General features: G+C 35.9%; 1 long non-coding RNA gene across 3 annotated transcripts in view; it reads right to left on the bottom strand.

Annotated features, from left to right (window-relative positions):
- Positions 1–18,821, bottom strand: part of LOC143669099 (uncharacterized) — a 94,120-nt gene extending 75,299 nt beyond the window's left edge. For all 3 annotated transcript variants that reach the window (XR_013168706.1, XR_013168705.1, XR_013168707.1), the window contains exons 1-2: positions 18,741–18,821; positions 12,096–12,145 (exon numbers count right to left, since the gene is read on the bottom strand). This is a non-coding gene — a long non-coding RNA (uncharacterized LOC143669099). The remainder of the gene's footprint in view (positions 1–12,095; positions 12,146–18,740) is intronic.
- Between the last annotated feature and the right edge of the window lie 1,084 nt (positions 18,822–19,905).

Here is a 19,905-nt window from a genome sequence, read left to right as displayed (position 1 = left end):
GGGGTAAGCAGGCTTTTCCGTAGTAAAGGAATTTGGGCAGAGAGAGCCCAATCTGAATCACTTTCTCAGCCTTAAACAGACGGTCCTTCCAGTTCCCAAACAATCAATTCCCCACTATTAATGTGCTGAAAGATTGAAGCTCAACAAATGTTTGACTGTTAAGATAGCTATATGGACATGGACACTATAAAACCCTCAATAAAATATTTATTGGGCACATAATGAAATCTAATTATGTTTTAAGCAAAACATAACAGTGTACACAAGGCCACCATGAGCCCTTCCTATAAATTTAAACCTTAGCACAAAACCTATAAAATGTATTAAATGGCTTTTTGGCAAGCCTAAATTATGATTAAAGATGTTATTTTCAGATAAATACCTATAAATACTGTTTTGAATTGATAAAATAAGAGAGAGAGAGATGGAAATGGACTCTATCTTAACATAAGATTGCATTTTTAATTCACATAATCACATAATCTGAATAGAATGTTAGAAGTTATTTAAATGCTTGATTAAGCCAAACCACATCATTGGAAAACCTTTCTTCTTGATTTTCTTTTTTTTGTCTTCATATTCCCAGGAGTAAAATATCACAAAGTCAATTGTGAATAGAATTTGAAAATATGTATGGCCATTTCCCTGTGCTACTTTTCCCTCCCTCCTATAAAATTTTTTGATTCCAGGCAAGCTTAAAAACACAAGTAAAACTGCCTCAACTCTAATCCACTCCTGTTCGATGAAATCTAAAAGACTTCTAGAAAGCACAGAGAAATTTCACTCTTGCCCTAGGAGTTCAAGAATGCTATCTTGATGAATATCATATTTCCTGTCATGAGCTTTAACCCACACACAGTTTAGAGCACATCTGGCCAAGGTGACTCTTTTTTAAGGTCTCTATTTTATGCCTAAAAGCGTTATCAAGTTGGAAAGCCAATGGGCCTCAGACACTAAAAACACTGTTTTTCATACTCAAATCTTGTTCGGCTTTAACTCAACTCTCAGATGTCACCTATGCCGTCTCTCTCAAGTTTGAGGCTTGCTATTAGCTTATTTTTTATTTTCATTTTTGTCCCCTTAGCTTTTAACACCTGACTTTGTATTTTGTCCCCTTATCTTCAAGGGTTCAATCACTCTGGCAGATTAAGATGAATCTCTCAACAACTGGTCCATCATGCTTCCCATTCCTAGAAATAACCACTGTGAGTGGTGGTAAAAGAGTAAACTCTTTTGTTCTATGCATATTCGTGTTTAAATATGCATAATATGCAAATGTGTTTGTGTAAATATGAATATATTAATAAATTACTTATACATAATATATGAATAAATATACGGACTTTTTATCATTTCTTCTTCTGTGAACTACTTGTCCATATCCTTTCTCTCTTCTTTCTTTCCCTCTTTCTTCTTTCTTTTCCTTTCTTATTGCTTCCATCCTTCTTCCTTTCCTTTTTCCTTTTCCTTTCCACTTTTCTCTCTTTCCTTTTTTTTCTTTATTTCTCCTTTCCTTATTTTTTAATGTTTTTAAAATTTCTTTCTTTATTCCAGATAGCCATATTTTATTATCTATGATATAATTTTTCTACTCTGAAAACCATCTTTTAACTTTGTTTATAGAGTTTCTGGTTTAGCATTTCATTTCTTCAAAGACTTTTTACTTTATGGATTTTGCATTTACTTTATTGCCTATTTGAACATTTAAACACATTCCAGCATTTTGATAAAGATCATACCTTACCAAACACCAGGCTTGTGTATTTTCCTAAAGTTTAGTTCTACTTTTGTTATAGCTTTTGTTTTTAACATTCTATAAATTCTAGTTAGGATTCTAACTTTTTTTCTTTTTTTTTTTTAAGGAGAGAAAATTGTCACAATTGTAGAATATTTCATGTCTTTCTGTTGGATCTAATAATCTAAATTAGCAAACTAAATATTCAATATTCTCTATTGAATACCAATGATCTTTTTGACTGTTCCTATGCCAAAATAACAGAGTTCTAATGTCCTTCTTCAAAGTATGTTTTGCTATCATATAGAACACTTCCCCTTCTCACTGCCTTCACCACTGTTCTTTTACAAAACTACCTTGAATGTTCTTGCCCATTATTTCATCTGAATGAATTTTAGCATCTACCTAAAAGGTGACCCAAATGAACCTACAAGGGTATTAGCTGGAACTGCTTTTATTAAAAGACTAATTTGGGGAGCATTGGTTTGTGCCAGTTTGAAGCTATTGTGTACCCCAGAAAAACCACGTTCTTTAATACTGATTCAATATGGTAAGGTTGAAATGTCTGATTAGATTATTTCCATGGAGACGTGGAGTGTTCAATTGTGGATGTGACCTTTTGATTAGATGGAGATGTAACTCCACCCATTCAAGGTGAGTCTTGATTAGTTTACCAGAGTCCTTTAGAGGGGGAAACATTTTGAAGAAACCTTAGATGTAGATGCTTGGAGAACAGTTGCTACTGAGCTGACAGACACACAGATGTTTGGAGATGCTTGGTTTGGAGTGCTGACAGAGAGAGAAGATGCCTAGATATGGGCAGAACCCAGCAGACATAACCATGTGCCTTCCCATGAGATGCTAAGCAAGCCAGAACCCAGAGCTGTGTCATGGAGGAACTAAATAAAGGCCCACAGATACTGATAAGAGGAAAACACTGGCATTAGAAGCTGGAAGCAATGAAACTGGGAACAAGGACAAGCAGATGCCAGCCATGTGCCTTCGCAGCTGATAGACGTGGTCTGGATGGCATCACTATTTCTTGAGTGAAGGTAACCTCTTGTTACCTTCAAATTGTTGCCTTAATTTGGACATTTTCACAATCTTAGAACTGTAAATTTGTAATAATTAAATCCCCTTTAAGAAAGCCATTCCTTTTCTGGTATGTTGCATTCCGGCAGCTTAACAAGCTAATACATGGTTTAAAGATATACTATGTAGGATCCAGCTTTCCTGGTGGACCTGTAAGTACTGGATTCAAAGCCCTGTGGAATTGCACAGTCTCTAGGCTTCTATAGATTAATGGTGACTTGTTCAAACTTCACAGAACAGGAATCCCTTAGATTTTTAGTCTTTCGTGGTCTTATTGGATCAAAGTTCTTTCATATATATATTATCGCATCTTAATCTGGCAGCAGGAAGGGTATAATTTTCTCAAGTTACCAATGTCAAAGTTGTTATCAACAATATTTGATGAAATTACTAGACACAAACCTAAGTTTTATATTTTCTAATCAATACTTTTCTCACTCTACTGACCTAGTAAATCACCCTTTTAAGATATTAGCAGAGTAATTCTTTTTAACTGAAAAGCTGGACCAGCCACAGATGAAGGATAATATGTGATATCCACAAAAGACACATAATATTTGAACTAAAAAGACTTTAGAAATTAATGAATACCATTTCTTTAACTTACAGTTGAAGATATTCAGGCTAAGAGAAGTGAAGCCTTTTTCAATATTGCCTAATAATTGATGGTTGCAAAGTTTCCAATTTTTAAGCACATACACCAGTTTTGATTTGCTGGCATCTCCCATGCTGAAAGCTACCAGGTTAAAAAGAAAATTGTTTTTTTCTGACCTCCAGGTTCACAAACTTTCAGAACCAGAGTGACCGCTACTCTGAGACCTCAAATAACAAGTGAGAAGCTTATACTACAATTCCATGAGGTTTGCATTATCCATTTGAGAAGTTCTTTCCAGATTTCCATTAACAATAGCAGGTTTGTGTTCTCCACTGTCACAAGGACTGATAGCATTTTGCTAGATTCAGTCTATAATCATCCTAAGTGGCTATTGGGTCCCATGTGCTTAATTTTTACTTGAAGAAATATAAATTATAGCATGTTTCCTACCAATAAGCAATAGTCAAAAGCTGAACACTTGGAAACCAGGTTTATTATTTTAATTTTCTTCAGATTTTAATTCCTTGTATATTGCTTTGATCAGAAAATGTGTAGGACTATTGGCTAAACCTTTTAGCTACAGATTATGCTAGCCCTTTTTTTCTTTTTCTACCTCTTCTGTAGGAAAAAGTAGGGAGTTATTTCAGTTTGATAAAATTACCAGAATGCAATATGCCAGAAATGGGTTGGTTTTTTTCAATGGGATTTTATTAGGTTATAAATTTTCCAATCTAAGGCCAAGAGAATGTTCAAATGAAGGCATCAATAAGAAGGCATGGGCAAGAGGATACCTTCTCTGAGGAAAGGCCAATGGCATCCAGGGTACCGCTGTCACCTGGGAAGGCACATAGCGACTTCTGCTGGTCCTTTCTCTTGGCTTCTAGTTTCAATGGCTGTCTCCAAAATTTCTCTGGGTTTTTCTTTTTCTCTTAGATACTCCAAGGGTGTTTTCTTTCTTCATTTCCAATAGTCTCTGAGCAATCTGTGTTCTCTCATAAAGGATTCCAGTAAGGGATTAAGACCCACCTTGAACTGGGTGGGTCACATCTTCATGGAAACAACCTAATCAAAAAGGTCCCACCCACAATGGGTCTGTGCCCACAAGAATGAATTTAAAGAACATGGCTTTTCTGGGGTACATTACAGCTTCAAACTAGCACAGAACTATATCACTGTGAGTTAATGAGATGATACTTAATTCATCATTTAATCTAAACCTTTCTTATTTTCAAACAGGCATTTCATCACTAAAAAGGTCAAATTTTCTCTAGCTACCACATCCCAACTTATCTAATCCTGAAGCTTTTAAAAATATTTCCATAAACTATGAAACCAAAAAATCCCAATGTTGCATAACTTTCTTTTGATTTCTTAATGAAGCAGATTTTACAAAGCAAAATCAATGCCATGCAAGTAATGCTTGGTTGTTTGAGTTACTTTTGGAGAGGGTTGCTCTTAAATCTTATAGATATCATCACTGACAATTATTAACACCACATACTTAACAAAAGGTTTCAATATGGAATCAAACAGTTTTCCAACAATCCAAGTTAATTCTCTTGCCAATATCCTAAATTCTACTTCAACTGACTTTCATTCAGACCTACTCAGCAACTTCAGTAGGGATAAATCTAAATGTGGGTTATTGCAAAGGTCTAAAAACACCAAATCTGTAAAGGTTAATTTTAAGTGTCAATTGACTAGGTTGTGGTGTCCAATTGTTTGGTCACACTGGACTAGATGTTGCTGTGAAGGTATTCTGTAGATGTGATTAGCATCTATAATCAGCTAGCTTTAAATGAAGGTTATTACTCCCAATAATGTGGGTTGTACCTCATTCAATCAGCTGAAGGCTGTTAAGAACAAGGACTGTGGTTTACAGAAGAAATTCTGCCTCAAGACCATACTCTCTACTCGTCTGAATTTCTAGCCTGTTGGCCTCCCTTAAGGATTTTGGACTTCAGCCTCCAACATCAATTCTTACATTTCCAGGCTACTAGTCCACTGTACAGAATTCAGACTTTCCAGTCCCCACAATCACATGAGCCAATTCCTTAACATAAATCTCTTTAATATATATACATACATCCTGTTGGCTTTGTTTCTTTTTTTTTTTTGGAGTGGGGGTGGGAAACCTTGACTAATACACTATTTGTATTGGTTCACCATAAATCCATCATTTTCAGCCCAAACTGGTTACTTAATGGAGTCTGACAGTACTTCTGTGTTTCCATATTCATCTTTCTTATTCAGTTCTTTGGTTTCTAAACCTTTACCACTGTGTTCAGACCTTGAACTTTTCTACCACCCCCTCCCTCACAGCAGGAGATCAAGGAAAAATCAAGAGATAACTCTCCCTACCACCAATTCTTTAACCCCTATCATATTTTACAGGAGATAGGGACTAGTATATATTTTTGGCCCCTGCATAATACCAAACCATTCATCAATGCTCCGGGTCCAATCAACTTGAAATTGGAATACATAAGTTTGTATATTATTTTACCATCCTCTTTATGCATCACTGTCCATCACTAGCTAGCTCCTAGTGATGGACATTGAATCACTAGCTCCTAGTGAATGACATTGTCTGTCTTGCTAACCATCATGTTCCCATTTGCTTAGCAGAAAGTGTACAGCACAAAACAGGGGCTTGATAACACTGAAGGTAGGAAGCAATTAACAGCTAATTAAAAATGTTGCATAACAATTCAGTGGGTACCTCCCCATGCTAAGCATCAGCAGACTATCTCAGTATTTTAAAACTTGGGTGGAATGCAGATTATTTTGCTTATACAAAGTGGGGGTGGGGAATGTGATTCTCTTATAATGTCTTTCCAGGGTATACAAGATACAGCATATGGGACATAACTTAATAGTCATTTTGATTGTGGGTCCTCAGAAATTCTGCACCGCTTCCTTGGAAAATGGCTTACTTTCACCCGAGAACTGCGGAGCAAATATGGAAACATCATTTGGGAGACATGCCAAAAAATATCATCATCCCAACCAAGGACAAGTATCATGAGCTAGTCATAACCAGGCACATGCCTGTTACAAAAAAAGAGAAACTTTTTCTCCTAACTGATAAGCTTACTTTGCAAAAAAAAAAAAATCTAAAATATATGTATTTTTAATTTTGAGTTAAGAAATGCAATTTTTTTGTTTTTGCATGGGCAGGCACCAGGAATCAAACCTGGGTCTCTGGCATGGCAGGCGAGAACTCTGCCACTGAGCCACTGTGGCCAGCCCAAGATATATAATTTCAATGTAAGGATGCTGGCAGACGAATCATAACTAAAGAGATGAGGTTAAAAAATCAGGAATATCTCAAGATCAGATTTTAAAAATAGCAAATAGTTTTAATTGTGATGTAATAAATTTATTTAATGATGGGGGATTAGTAGAACTAGGTGCACAGAGTAAAAATTACTGTTTTTAAAGATATACTTTCATCATGAAAAACAACACGTTCTTTTTAAAAAGGGTATAAAATATAGCTAAACAGGTAACCTCCCCTCAAGTCAAGGAATAGAAATTACCAGCATCCCAGAGGTTCCTTCTCAGTTACAACCCACCTGCTTATCCTTAAAAATAACCACTATCTTGACTCTTATGCTAACCACTTTATTGTTTTTGCTTTATAGTTTTACTGACTATATATCCTTTCCTATACAATACAGTTAGGTATTTTTTATAATCATACAATATTTATCTCTTTATTTCTGAGTACTTTTGCTCAACATTATGCTAATAAAATTAATTGATGTCATTTTTAACTTAAGTTCACTTTCATTGCTGTATAAGTTTCCTTTCTCCTATTGATGATATTAGGGTTGTTTTCACTTTTGGACTGTTTTGAATAATGCTGCTACAAACTTTGTTCTTTGTTATTCTTATCTTCTGGTGCATATATGTGTGCATTTCTCTAAGGCATATATTTAGAATTGAAATTGATGGATTATATGGATATGAAAATACATGTGCATATCTATATAGATACAGATGGATTCATTAGATAATAGAAAACTGTTTTCAAAAGCTATAGCAATTAAATCCACCATAAATTTATTAGAGTATTGGTAAGTTTTATATATGATAATTATTCTATGGGCCATGTAGTGGTATTTCATTATGATCATACATTCCTTTTCCCTGACAGTTTACGCCATTTAAATAGCCTCTTTTGTGAGGTGCCTGTTCAAAACATCTGTTCATTTTTTCTACAGAATTGCCTTTTTCTTTCTTTCTAATTTGTAGGTTAAATAATTTAACCAAAATCACACTGGTAAGTGTAGAAATAGGTCTGAAACCTTCATCTGTCTGATTCAACTATTCTCAATTGTTAATACCAAAAAACAAAGCTACAGAGTAACTCGTGAAAAAAAGCCATGACTTCCTCCTTCGTATGTTGGCAGCAAATAACTTGTTATGAGTTTTCAAAGGTCCAGAGACAGAGCAGAATTTGCCTGAGCACAGAACTTGCTTGCACTTAACTTTGATGAGATTTTGTACTGGTTTTAATCTGTATTGCATTTGATTGTTACTGAAATGCTTTAAAGTTTTCTGATATTGTAATGGAATTAATGTATTTTGTATATAGGAAAAACATGTCTTTTTGAGGGTCCAGAGGGTGGAGTGTGCTGGTTTGAAATGATGTAGGTACCCTAGAAACGCCATGTTTTAATCCTAATCCAATTTTGTAAATGCAGCTGCTTCTTCTAATCCCTATTCAACACTGTATGTTTGAAACTGCAATTAGATCATCTCCTTGGAGATGAGATTTAATCAAGAGTGGTTAAGCTGGATTAGCTGGAGGCATGTGTCCATCCATTTGGGTGGTTTCTGAAGTCCTACGAAAGACTTGATTAGTTTCTGAAGTTCTATAAAAGAGGAAACATTTCAGAGAATGAGAGACATTCAGAGAGAGCAGAAGAATCACTAGAAGCAGAGAGCCCACAAGCCAGCGACCTTTGCAGATAAAGAAGGAAAATGCTTCCTGGGGGAGCTTCATGAAACCGGAAGCTAGGAGAGAAAGCTAGCAGATGACGCAGTGTTTGCCATGTGCCCTTCCAGCTGAGAGACAAAGAAGCACTGACTGTGTTCGCAATGTGCCTTCTCACTTGAGAGAGAAATCCTGAACTTCATCGGCCTTCTTGAACCAAGTTATCTTCCCTTGGATGAATACTTTGATCGGACGTTTCTACAGATTTGTTTTTATTGGGACATCTTCTCGGCCTTAGAACTTTGAACTAGCAACTTATTAAATTCCCCTTTTTAAAAGCCAAAAAAAAGCCAAATAATTACATTTACTAATTCATACGTTAAACTCTTTTGTTTTAAAAATTATAGCAAGTCTTCAAATAAAATATGTTAAGGTATATAAATAAATCTGACTTTTACCCATGGATTGTATAAACAATCTCACTTATTACAGAGAATTAAGAAGTGGTTATTGATTGCCCACTGTATATCAAATATGGCTAGTTATACATATATTTGTTCTATATGGCATTGCTAAGTGCTGTAGGCATTTATTTATAAGAAATGTGAAAGATATAGTCATGTGAATCCTTTTGATCAATTTGAGAATAGTTTTTGTTAAAGTGATAACAGATAAATCAGCCAGGTTCATTTAGGTGAATAAATTTTATATTCATACAACTATACATATGGGCATGATACTGACTCAAGCTATTTGCTTCTTAACAAAAACTGAAAGGTAGTAATATGTGAACAGGCTAGGATCTCAGAGAAATAATATAAAAATTGTAGGATTTCATTTATATGGTCTCAAATATTTGCTATCTTAGTCTTTCTTACATAATCAATCTTTTCTCTCTTTTCTTCCTCTGATCTTAATCACTCTCTTCTCTATATTACATGGGGTTTATAAGCATGGAACAATCTCAGTGTATTAGAGATAAGGGGATTTCAGAAAGAACAGGAGGAAAGGGAGACAAAAATCAAGAAAGGGAGAGAGATTTTTTTGGACGCTGGCTTGCAGTTGCATTCGTTTCCTTAACTCTTCAGACTTCCCTCTTCCAACAACATATTCCATGGAGACTGTTGCTACCTCTCAAAACACCAGACACTAGGAAAGGAGCCTTAAGCTAGTGCCAACAAAGAAGCCACTGCTGTCGAGCTGCAGGTGCAAACCCTCAATTAGGATGTGTCGTTCATCTCTGTCAACAGTAATGAAATTCAGAAGCCTAAAGTGACAGGTACAACAACTGGTTTGGGAGTTTAAAAATTAATACCTTCAAGTTTCATTTTCCCATCCCTTCCAGTCCCAGCTTCTTCCATTGGGAAGGTAAGCAGAAGAAGCCTCACTCCACCAGCATATGTATGCTCAAAAGTCAAGGTCAAAATCCAAGTAGCACTGCAGAATTGTTTTGAAAGACAGAGAAAGGGGAGGGGCAGGGGATAAAACTCTGGCACCCTTTTGAACTCTGACAAGACAAATGAATCTTCAGTAAGGATATTCCAGATCAGAACTGACAACTTTCGAAGGCAGAAGTTTGACTGCAAGTGTAGCCTGTCCATCAGAACCTACTAAGAAAAATAAAAATGAAGGCTAAGATGGAGCAATGGTGCTTTTGGAGCATGATTTTAGACAATGCAAATACATTATTAAGAAGTCCAATTATTGAAAATCATCTGCAAGATTTTATGTATTTGGGTTGTTTATTTTTTTCACAAGTGAAATAAACCATTATATATAAACTGGATTCCAAATAAGAGGAACTGAAGACCTCTGTTGGAATGCAAGAGTACACAGTCTGATTTTTTATGTGTAATTAACAGAGGGGATTTGAAAATGAGTATTTTCCCTTTTAAGATTTGAAAACATGCTTTTCAACTCCCTGTACATGTATGGTCTCTGAGTTAATCTGAAAGTTTCCTATAAATGATGTGAAAATCTGCCATGAATCAGAACCGAAATATTTGACAGCAAATCCCCTGCTGAAATCTGAGAGCCTGTGTTGAACAGATTTCTGTATTTAGCTGGAACACTGCCAAGAATTTTTTAAACGCGTCATGATATCTCAGAGGACATATATAAAGAATCCTGATTATTTTACCCAGTGCAGTCAAACTCTTTATCTAAGGCCAGGTCCAACATACTCTTTCCTTTATCCTATAGGTCTTTCTGGCATCCTACACCTCAACCATCATTTCCCTCTGCTCACTGGTTTATAACTTCTCTGCCCTAGTTTGAACTCAGTCAAATTTAGAAATTGCTTCCTTTTCTCAATTAGCAGTAGCACAGGTCAAGTACAGACCAGTTGGTACGTTTTCCTTCGAAAGCTATTTCTGTGCTTTCCAATAGTGTTACACAACTTTCTGCCTTCCACCCTTCCCAGCATAGCACCTTTTTATCAATTCATAAACCACAGTCTGATCCTCACACTTGACTACACATCTAAGATGGTACACGCATATGTGACGCCTTCTCAGAACAAACATATTTGTCCATTCAAATCACAAAATTCAGTTCATTAATAAAAATGTCCATGGGCTTTTATGAGGGAGAGAAATAAAGGGTATAGTATTAAAGTATTACAGAGTGCTTCTTTTTAATTTATTTTAGAAAAAAAATATTTTTACAAGTGGCAGTATAGGTAAAGTAACAATATAATTTATCATTGAGTGAAAGGAGGTATTATTTATAATTACCCCAGAGCAACACATACAAAACGGGTCTGTTCTAGGTTAAGCTGGATGTAGGTCACCCCAAGCTAGATTAGTTGGCTAACAAAGTCAAGCAAATTAAAGTAGAAGATATGTTATGCTCATTAAAGACACTTTTGTAGTGAAAAGACAGTAAAACTTATCATAGATGGCACCTTCTGGGGCAGCAATGGATTTCATAATTTACGCGTCTGGGAGAAAGACACGTGGAGATACTAAAAAGAGGAAACACTTTGGAGAACAGAACAAAAGCAATGCAATTTAAAAAGAGGCAATTTGGAATTTCATGAAATGGAGAAAGGACATCATCCCTTCTTATTTCTCAGAAAACATAATAGTAAGTTCAGATAAGAAGATATTTTAAAGCGGGGAAGAAAGTATACAATGGTCAACCAACATCACATTAAAAGGGACATACCAAAGTGAGTCTTTGCTTCCCTCTTTAAATAAGGGTCTATCAGTTTTCTAGGGCTGCTGTAACAAATAACTGCTATGTGGCTTAAAATAGTGAACTTCTAATCACTCACAATTCTTAAGGTCAGACACCCTGAATCAAGGTGTCAGCAGGGCCATACTCCCTTTGCAGGCTCTTGGGAGGTTCCTTCCTAGAGTCTGGTGATGGCCAGTAATAGTTGGCATTCCTTTGCTTGCAGTTGCAGCACTCCAATCTCTGTTTCCATCGTCGCATGGCTTTCTTTTGTTGTCTGTCTGTCTGTCTGACCCTCAATATCTCTCTCTTTACAGGACACCAATCACTGGAATTAGAGCCCAACTCTAATCCAAGAAAATTTCATCTCAACTTAATTACATATGCAAAGACCCTATTTCCAAATGAGGTCATATTCACAGGTAATGTGGGTTAGCCAATGTATCCTTTAGGGGAACACAATTCAACCCACAATGAAGGGTATAAAGCTCTGTTTGTTTCATATTTTTGTTGGTTCACATACTTTTCCTGTATCTTCCTTTCTCTCTTACCTGCTTATCTGATTTGTTAGTTCACTTTCCATCTTCTTTTGGTGCCTCCACTGGAATAAGCAATACACAATATTAAAATGTATCTTCATTGCATTTCTTATATATTTTGCATTCTGTGTTTATAATTCTTAATTTTTCCTCTAGTGGTTTTCAATGATAAATAAAACATTTTTTTGCAAATCAGATAAATCATAAAGGTTTTTCAATAAGAAAATGATTAAAATGATCAAGATCTTTAATTCATTTTTTTATTTAAAAAGTGACTAGTATTTTCAAATATTTATAATTTTGTTATTATTTTCTTAAAATGTAGATATTGGACTTCAGATAAAGCTCTGTCTTATTAATCATGATGCAAGTTAAATTTAGATAATTCACACTGAATTCAAGGAACAGCACATGTGCCAATTATAAAAAGCTGATTTGTACACTAAATACAATTTGAAAATGGTGAAACATTAAATAATACTTTGACAGATTTTAAATTTTAGAGGTATATTTATTTCCATATTCCATAGAAATTATTATGTGTGGTCAAAATTAGACTCATAAAATTGGCAGGCTGTTTCATAGATTGTGGACTACTAACATGACTCCGAATGTATAAAGAAAACCTGAAAAAAATCAATTAATTATCTAGATATTAACAAGCATGTAGATGTTTGACATGATGTAGACAATATATTTGTGTTCAGTTTTTATTCAACTATTGGGTTCCTGCAGCTCTTGCAATTGTCTGTACTCTTTTGTGCCTCAAAAACAGTCGATTAACAAGCATTTTTCTTTTTTTTTTCACACACAAGACTCATGCATAGGCCCCTAACTCTTCATCTCTATGATCATCACTCCAACATTTGGTGAGCGGGAGTTACATGCCAGGAAGAACAGAGGTGTTTACATATATCTTCTCTGATCCTCATAACAACCACACTAGGTAAGAATGGTTATCCCTATTCTACACTTCAGGTAAATGGGGCTCAGAAAGATTTAGTAAGCTATTAGTGAAGCTCCAAGTCAAAAAGAAGTGCGTGTGATTCAAGGTCCACAATTCTTCCACTATTCTACTAACCTACCCTTCTCACATAATACCTGGTATGAATCCTTTTCGGCTGGAACTGGGTTGATTCACTGTCTTAACTGGGTCTCCCTGCATCAGGTTTCTCCACTAAACTACCCACTATCATACTTTTAATCCTTTGATGTACGTCTTTTAACAACTTCGATGATCTTCAGACACAAGAAACACGATCTTTGCAATATAGCTCACACAGTGAAGTAAGGCAGAAGATGACTAGAAATCTCTTTCATGAAGTTTACACAATGAGATCATATGGTATGTCATCACTGAAAGTTGCCAAGATGCCCTTTGTGATTTAGTGTGTGGCCAACATTTGCAAATGTTCCGTGTTTACCTTACAAGTATATATATTTTGGGCAAAGTCATGTTGGAACACATGTTTAAAATAGCCCCTTGTCTTCCCAAAGCAGGGTAAGTAAGGACTGAGGTTCAGTCTCAGTAATCTTCCAAAACTCTACAAATTCTTAAGGCATCCTCCAACTCTACAATTTTATGGGCCTGCTGTTAAGAAACAAAATCCAGGTGGTAAACATGATGTCTCCATTCTTTCCAGGACTAGATTCAATAGCACAGGGAAAAGAATTTGCTCTCAAAAATGTTAAAATTGAAAATGCTGTAAGAAATAAGAACAATGTGCTAAGATTACAAGTGGCTTTATGAAATCTAGAGCTGTGGCCAGGGGCAAGAAGAATAGGTCAAACTGTGTCTGAGTTGGTAAAAATGAATACATCAAAACAACAAATTGAGATACAGATGGTTTCCTTACAAATTTTAAGTCGGCATTTCAATCCCATAATGCCATCCTTTCTCCATTTCACCCACGCTTTTAAAGGTGAAATAACGGTAAATAATTTTGGAAATGCTAATATATATTTTCCAAAAGCACAGATTCATTTTAAATGCTAAATGACTGCACATGTTCTAAAAAAAAAAAAATCTGCAATTAAACATATTTTCCCAACATTCAATGAGCATATTATGAACAGATAAAGCAGTAAGCAAGAAAAATAAAAAGATATTTGTACAGTTAACTTTTTAATGTGGATTGGAAAAATGATCTTGTAAAGGAATTTTGGAAATAAATGATGAGGGAAAAAGTCTGTAAGGAAAAAAGCCAAAGGAAATAAAGTTGTAGTGAAAATTTTATGTGTGTATATGACTTTATATTTTCTGGCATGATAAAAATCACAGATAGGAGGAAAGCTTTCCCGTTCTTAACAAGTACATATATTAGGAAAGTACTGCATTGTTTAGATCTCCTTAGATAAACTAGCCATAGAATTTCCAAGTCGTTTTAAACAGTTTCTATATTGAAGAGATAGCATTATTTTAAAAATAGATTCTAGCTAAATCTGTATACAGTACACTTAGAAAATTTTCAACTTGATTTCCTTCTTCATGTTAAGACAGTCAATTTCGGTTTTATAGAAGAACACTTCAACCATCTTTGTCTTTGGGGAGTAATTTCATTTAATTAAAAAAATGCCAACAACTGTCTGCCTTCTAATATCTCTTGCATTATCAGTTTTTCCGACCTAAGTGTTTCAATGTGCTTTCTTTTCCTTTTATTTAAACTTTTTCCCCTTGGGGACAAAGGGCTCAAGAGCAATGGAGCCAGCTGTATACAGACCCCTCTCTGAAATTTGTATAGTATGCACTGAAGTTTGGACAAATGGGGTAAATTACATAATGTGTGATGTTATCTGTAAAATGGTAGCATTCATAATTTCAAATAAAAACTCAGCTCTATTTATCTAAGCAGAATTATTATTATGTTTTGATTAAGAAAGAATGAATTGCTTCCAGTAAGTAAACTAAAACACAATCTGTTTCACTGCCAAGTTTATAATTTTCTCCCTTGGGAATATTTCTCCAAAACATTCCTTCTGCTCAAGTCTATTAAGTTCTACCTATAGCAAATGTCATAAGCTTTATGATAGTATTGTAGGTTTCCCAAAGACCTGCAAGATTAGATATTGAATATTTCATTCCCTAATGATATTTGATCCACAATAATTGTGAATAAATTCTGGTTGAAGGGTAATCATTTAATGTGCACCTGACCTCTAGATGTGAAGGCATCAAGGTTGTCTTATGAGCAGCACAATGATAAATCTTCAGAAACCTGGACACGTGGACACATCCAAGTTATGATATCAATGCCCTATGTCTGTGAGGACACCTGGTAAACTGAGTAGTGGACAAGATGTCCACATCCTAATCACCAGAACCTGTGAATATGTTAGGTTACATGGCAAATGGGAATTAAGGTTGAATATGGACATTGCTAAGCAGATGACCTTGAGATGCTCAATAAATATAGGTTAACTGGGGAATGAATAAATCAAAAGAGCAAGAAATTAAAAGTAGTTATGAGACATTTAAATGCCAAGTTAAGAAACTAGGAATCTCATACAGGTAGAAGATATAAATGAAAGCTTAGAGCAAGAAAACAGTGTGATGAAATCAGAGGTTTAGAATGATTAACCAAGTAATGATGTACAGTTTTATGGGAACAGAGAGGATAAGGACCAGAGTTTCATCACTTTGTCTCTGCAATGCCATTATGACCTACTTTTGCTCTGAATTCAACATATAGAAAAGAAAGACGTTATAATGACAATCAAAAGCTTGTCCTCCCTTCTACGGACCACAGCTCTTTTTAGTGGGAACACCAGGTGTCTGTGTGTACCTGTCAAGAACGTCACACTTTTTCCTCTCCCCAAACGTTCACAATTTTCCCATTATCATCTGCCTTGGGACCATCATGATGTTAATCCCTACTTATGTCAGTCACACAAGAAGGTCAAGATTCCCAGGCCATTTCCCTGCTTTGTCAAATAGTGGAGGAAAAAAAATCACAAAGTGCAGAGAACTTGGAAAGCTAGACTAGATACACTGTGAAAGACCATATCATCAGCAGTTGTCTGTGTTCCATAGGACAGCCTGGAGTAGACTCCATTTACCAAAGCAAAGAAAAATGCACTGGTGAGAGCAATGCATATCATTGGGAAGTTCAGTGATGTCTGTCTTCTGTAAGTCAGGGCTAATGGAAAAAGAAGCCGTGCTTGAACTGGCCCCCTGATTATATTGGGGATGATAGGACCCTGAAATTAAAGAGGCCAGATTATAACACAATTCTCAAAACCAAGTGGCACTCATTATCATGAGTAGCAAGATCAGAGAGGTAGCCAAGTTTAATTCACTGAGCACTATGGAAACGATGAAAAGAACTTCATGGTACTAGGGGCAAAAGAAAAAGGCAATCCATGAGAATGGTGCTCAATCTTTAGAATAAAAATAAATCAAGGATGATGATCAGGAGGCTGAGGGTAGCTGCTAAACAAAAGTTCAACATCTTCTTTGCCCCTGTTCTAGTTTGCTAGCTGCTGGGATGCAATATACCAGAAACAGAACGGCTTTTAAAAAGGGGAATTTAATAAGTTGCAAGTTTACAGTTCTAAGGCCAAGCTGTGCCAATTAAAACAAGTCCATGGAAATGTCCAATCTAAAGCATCCAGGAAAAGATACTTTGATTCAAGAAGGCCGATGAAGTTCAGGGTTTCTCTCTAAAGTGAGAAGGCACATGGAGAACACAGTCAGGGCTTCTCTCTCAGCTGGAAGGGCACATGGCGAACATGGCATCATCTGTTAGCTTTTTCTCCTGGCTTCCAGTTTCATGAAGCTCCCTGGGAGGCGTTTTCCTTTTTCATCTCCAAAGGTCACTGGCTCATGGACTCTCTGCTTCATGGTGCTTCTACATTCTCTGCTCTTTCCGAATCTCCTTCATTCTCCAAAATGTTTCCTCTCTTATAGGACTCCAGAAACTTCTCAAGACTCACCCAAATGGTTGGAGATATGTTGTCATCTAATCCAGCTTAACAACCACTCTTGATTAAATCATATCTCCAAGGAGATGATCTGATTACAATTTCATACATACAGTATTGAATAGGGATTATTCTACCTTTATGAAATGGGATTTTGATTAAAACAGGGCTTTTCCAGGGGACATACATCCTTTCAAACCAGCACAGCCCCATTTCAGACTTGACCCAGTCTCAGTACCTATATCCCAAATGAAGAATAGACCTGGTTTCAGGAGGAAGGACATAGCAACAATGCACCAGTTGGTACTGATTCCTCCAAACCCTTCACAAGGAATTCCAGGAAGATTAACTGTGTGTGTTGGTGCTCTTGGAAAAGGGAAATTACCAAACATTTCAAGGACTTGTAAGCACAAGGTTTAATTAGCACTGATGCCTAGAGACATGAAACATCAACATCCCTTGAGTGAGGGTATATGAAGACCAGGTAGTAAGTAAAATCCTGGCCCAAATCCTGCTCATAGTAGATCCACTTGGTTTCACAGGCTCATCAAGGGGTCATTCAGGCTGTCCCCTAAATGCATAATTGGAATGACCATACTTGGTATGTTTCTTCCACTAATGAACTGCTTCATTATTATATGAATAATCAATGACAATGGAGAAGGCCAAGTGGAAGGTTCTGAAACTGTTCCACTTCCTAGATGTAGAGAGTATATTAAAAGTAATATTGCATCCTAGGGGAATAGCAGAAATTGGTGCCACCTTTAAAAACCTAAGGAATGCAGAGGAATGGGTCCTCATCTATGTTCATTTACTCACCAGTCTTGCCTCAACAAAAAAACAGATCATGGAGAATACAGCAGATTACCACAAATTCAAACAACTAGTAGCCCAAATTAAAATGGCTTGGCTAGAGCATATTAAAACAGACGCAGAGACATGGTCTGAAGCCACTGACTTGGTGAATACATTCTCTTTCTTTCCCATCTCTTAGGAAAGAAGACCAGAAGCAGCATATATCCACGTTGGCTGGACATGAGTATACATTTATAGTATGACCCCAGAGCTATATTAACTCACTTCTATTATAACATAGACCTATATGTATCTCTTTAAAAAAAATAAAAAATAAAAAAACATTTTAACTTATAGACCTTAAAGAAACAGGTCATGAGTCAGATTTCAGCCCATTCTTGCTGATCTCTAATATAATCTTTTGGACATTTCACAGAAAATATATAGCTCCCCTATAGTGATGGAATCTTGCAAATTTAACAAAATGAGTACGAGTCTGCAAATACACTGGAGACTTGGTAAGGCCCACGTGCTTGAAGGTTGGAGATAAAACCTGAGAAGATTTCAGTCCCCAAGACATTAGCTAAGCTTTATGGACTCTGTAATCTGCAACAAGCCAAAATAAAGGACAAATTATTGCCTATTGCACTTCCCACTGTGAAGAAGGAAGTAAAATATCCAGTAGGCCCTTTAGTATTCCAAAGGTATCCTATTTCACAATTAGGAATAATGCTCCATCCCACTGAGTATATGGAAGACTACCAGCTGTGACTGTTGGGAAAATGTTCTGCAGGACCAAAGCTGCTGGAGTATTAGGTCCCGATGGGTCACATCTGAGTCTCTCCTGTGGCACTGCCTTCAGATAAGAGGGCTGCCTCATCCAAGGTTACGGCCCATATCCAGTGACTGGTTGATGCAAGATACAAAGGCCTATCCTCATACCTCAATTTGGGATCTCTGAAGGGTGATCCCAAATCCAGAGCTTCTCAAAGAACTAGGCAAGGGCTCTATTATGATGTATGAGAGTTCTATTCCTTGCTGCTTCCTTCAATCCCCCACAACTGGAGTTTTAAGACCACTCGCTAATAAACGTACAAATCTGCAAATTTGTTTCTCAGGGAACTTAAGCTAAGAAACACATATTCATTCAGGACAAGAACTGATAGGGGTGAAAGGCAAATAATTTTTATAGAATCAGGTTTGATTGGCATCAACGACCTTAGAATATATTTTCTTTTATGAGATCATTTTTTACCAATTCACACCAAGCATATAAAAAATAAGATTTTTAAAAATACTAAAGATATTAACAATTTTATACCTTAGGTATACTTAAAAATTAACTTAGATCCTAAACAGAACAAAAATTGCCTTATTCTTTTAATAGTAGAGCATTTTTTTCAAATGTCTAGGTCTTTTTCTCTTAAGATGAGTCATGTAGACTTTGTCCAAGAATATACTGACTGCCTCCAGTGTGAAATTTTTCATTCATTGGACTATTATTAATGACTTGGTCTTTGTCAGAAAGGTACCTTTAAAACCCAATTAAAGTGCAAGACAACCCATAATCAGTCTTTTAGCATATGGCCTAGAAATTTTATAAATGTCTAAAAAACGTACAAAATTTGGCTCTAATACAGGTTCAATTTTATTTTCAACTCTATTGGGGCTTTCTATCACAGCAGGGTATTCTTATGGATTTAGAATTCTAAAGTTACTTCTTTTCATCTTATTGCCCAATGCCTCAACTTTTCTATTTAGTGTAAAGTGTTCTCCAGTGAATTCTATTGACTTAGATTTAGTATTTTCTTCTTTAAGCCCATTGTGAGAAAATCATTCCCTCCTATTTACAGTTCCACAGATTTCAAAACAAGCTGTTTTTAGGTGTATAAGTGCAAGTTCAACAGTCTAACTGATCTTCCTTTCTAAACCTTAAACTTGATGAAAAAAGCTTATTCAGGTTAAATAGCAGCTTCAATGCCACAGTACGAACTAAAGAGAATCATAATGTATTTGTCTCCCATCCTTTCACTGGAGGGAAAGAAGTATGGGAATAAGCTTTTCTAGAAAATTAACAGAATAAGTGAGGTAAAAGAGGTCTGCCAAG

Source organism: Tamandua tetradactyla, chromosome 25 (genome assembly GCF_023851605.1).
Source record: "Tamandua tetradactyla isolate mTamTet1 chromosome 25, mTamTet1.pri, whole genome shotgun sequence".
NCBI lineage: Eukaryota > Metazoa > Chordata > Mammalia > Pilosa > Myrmecophagidae > Tamandua > Tamandua tetradactyla.
Note: the sequence above shows the minus strand (reverse complement) of the source record. Positions and strands in the feature narration are given on the sequence as shown.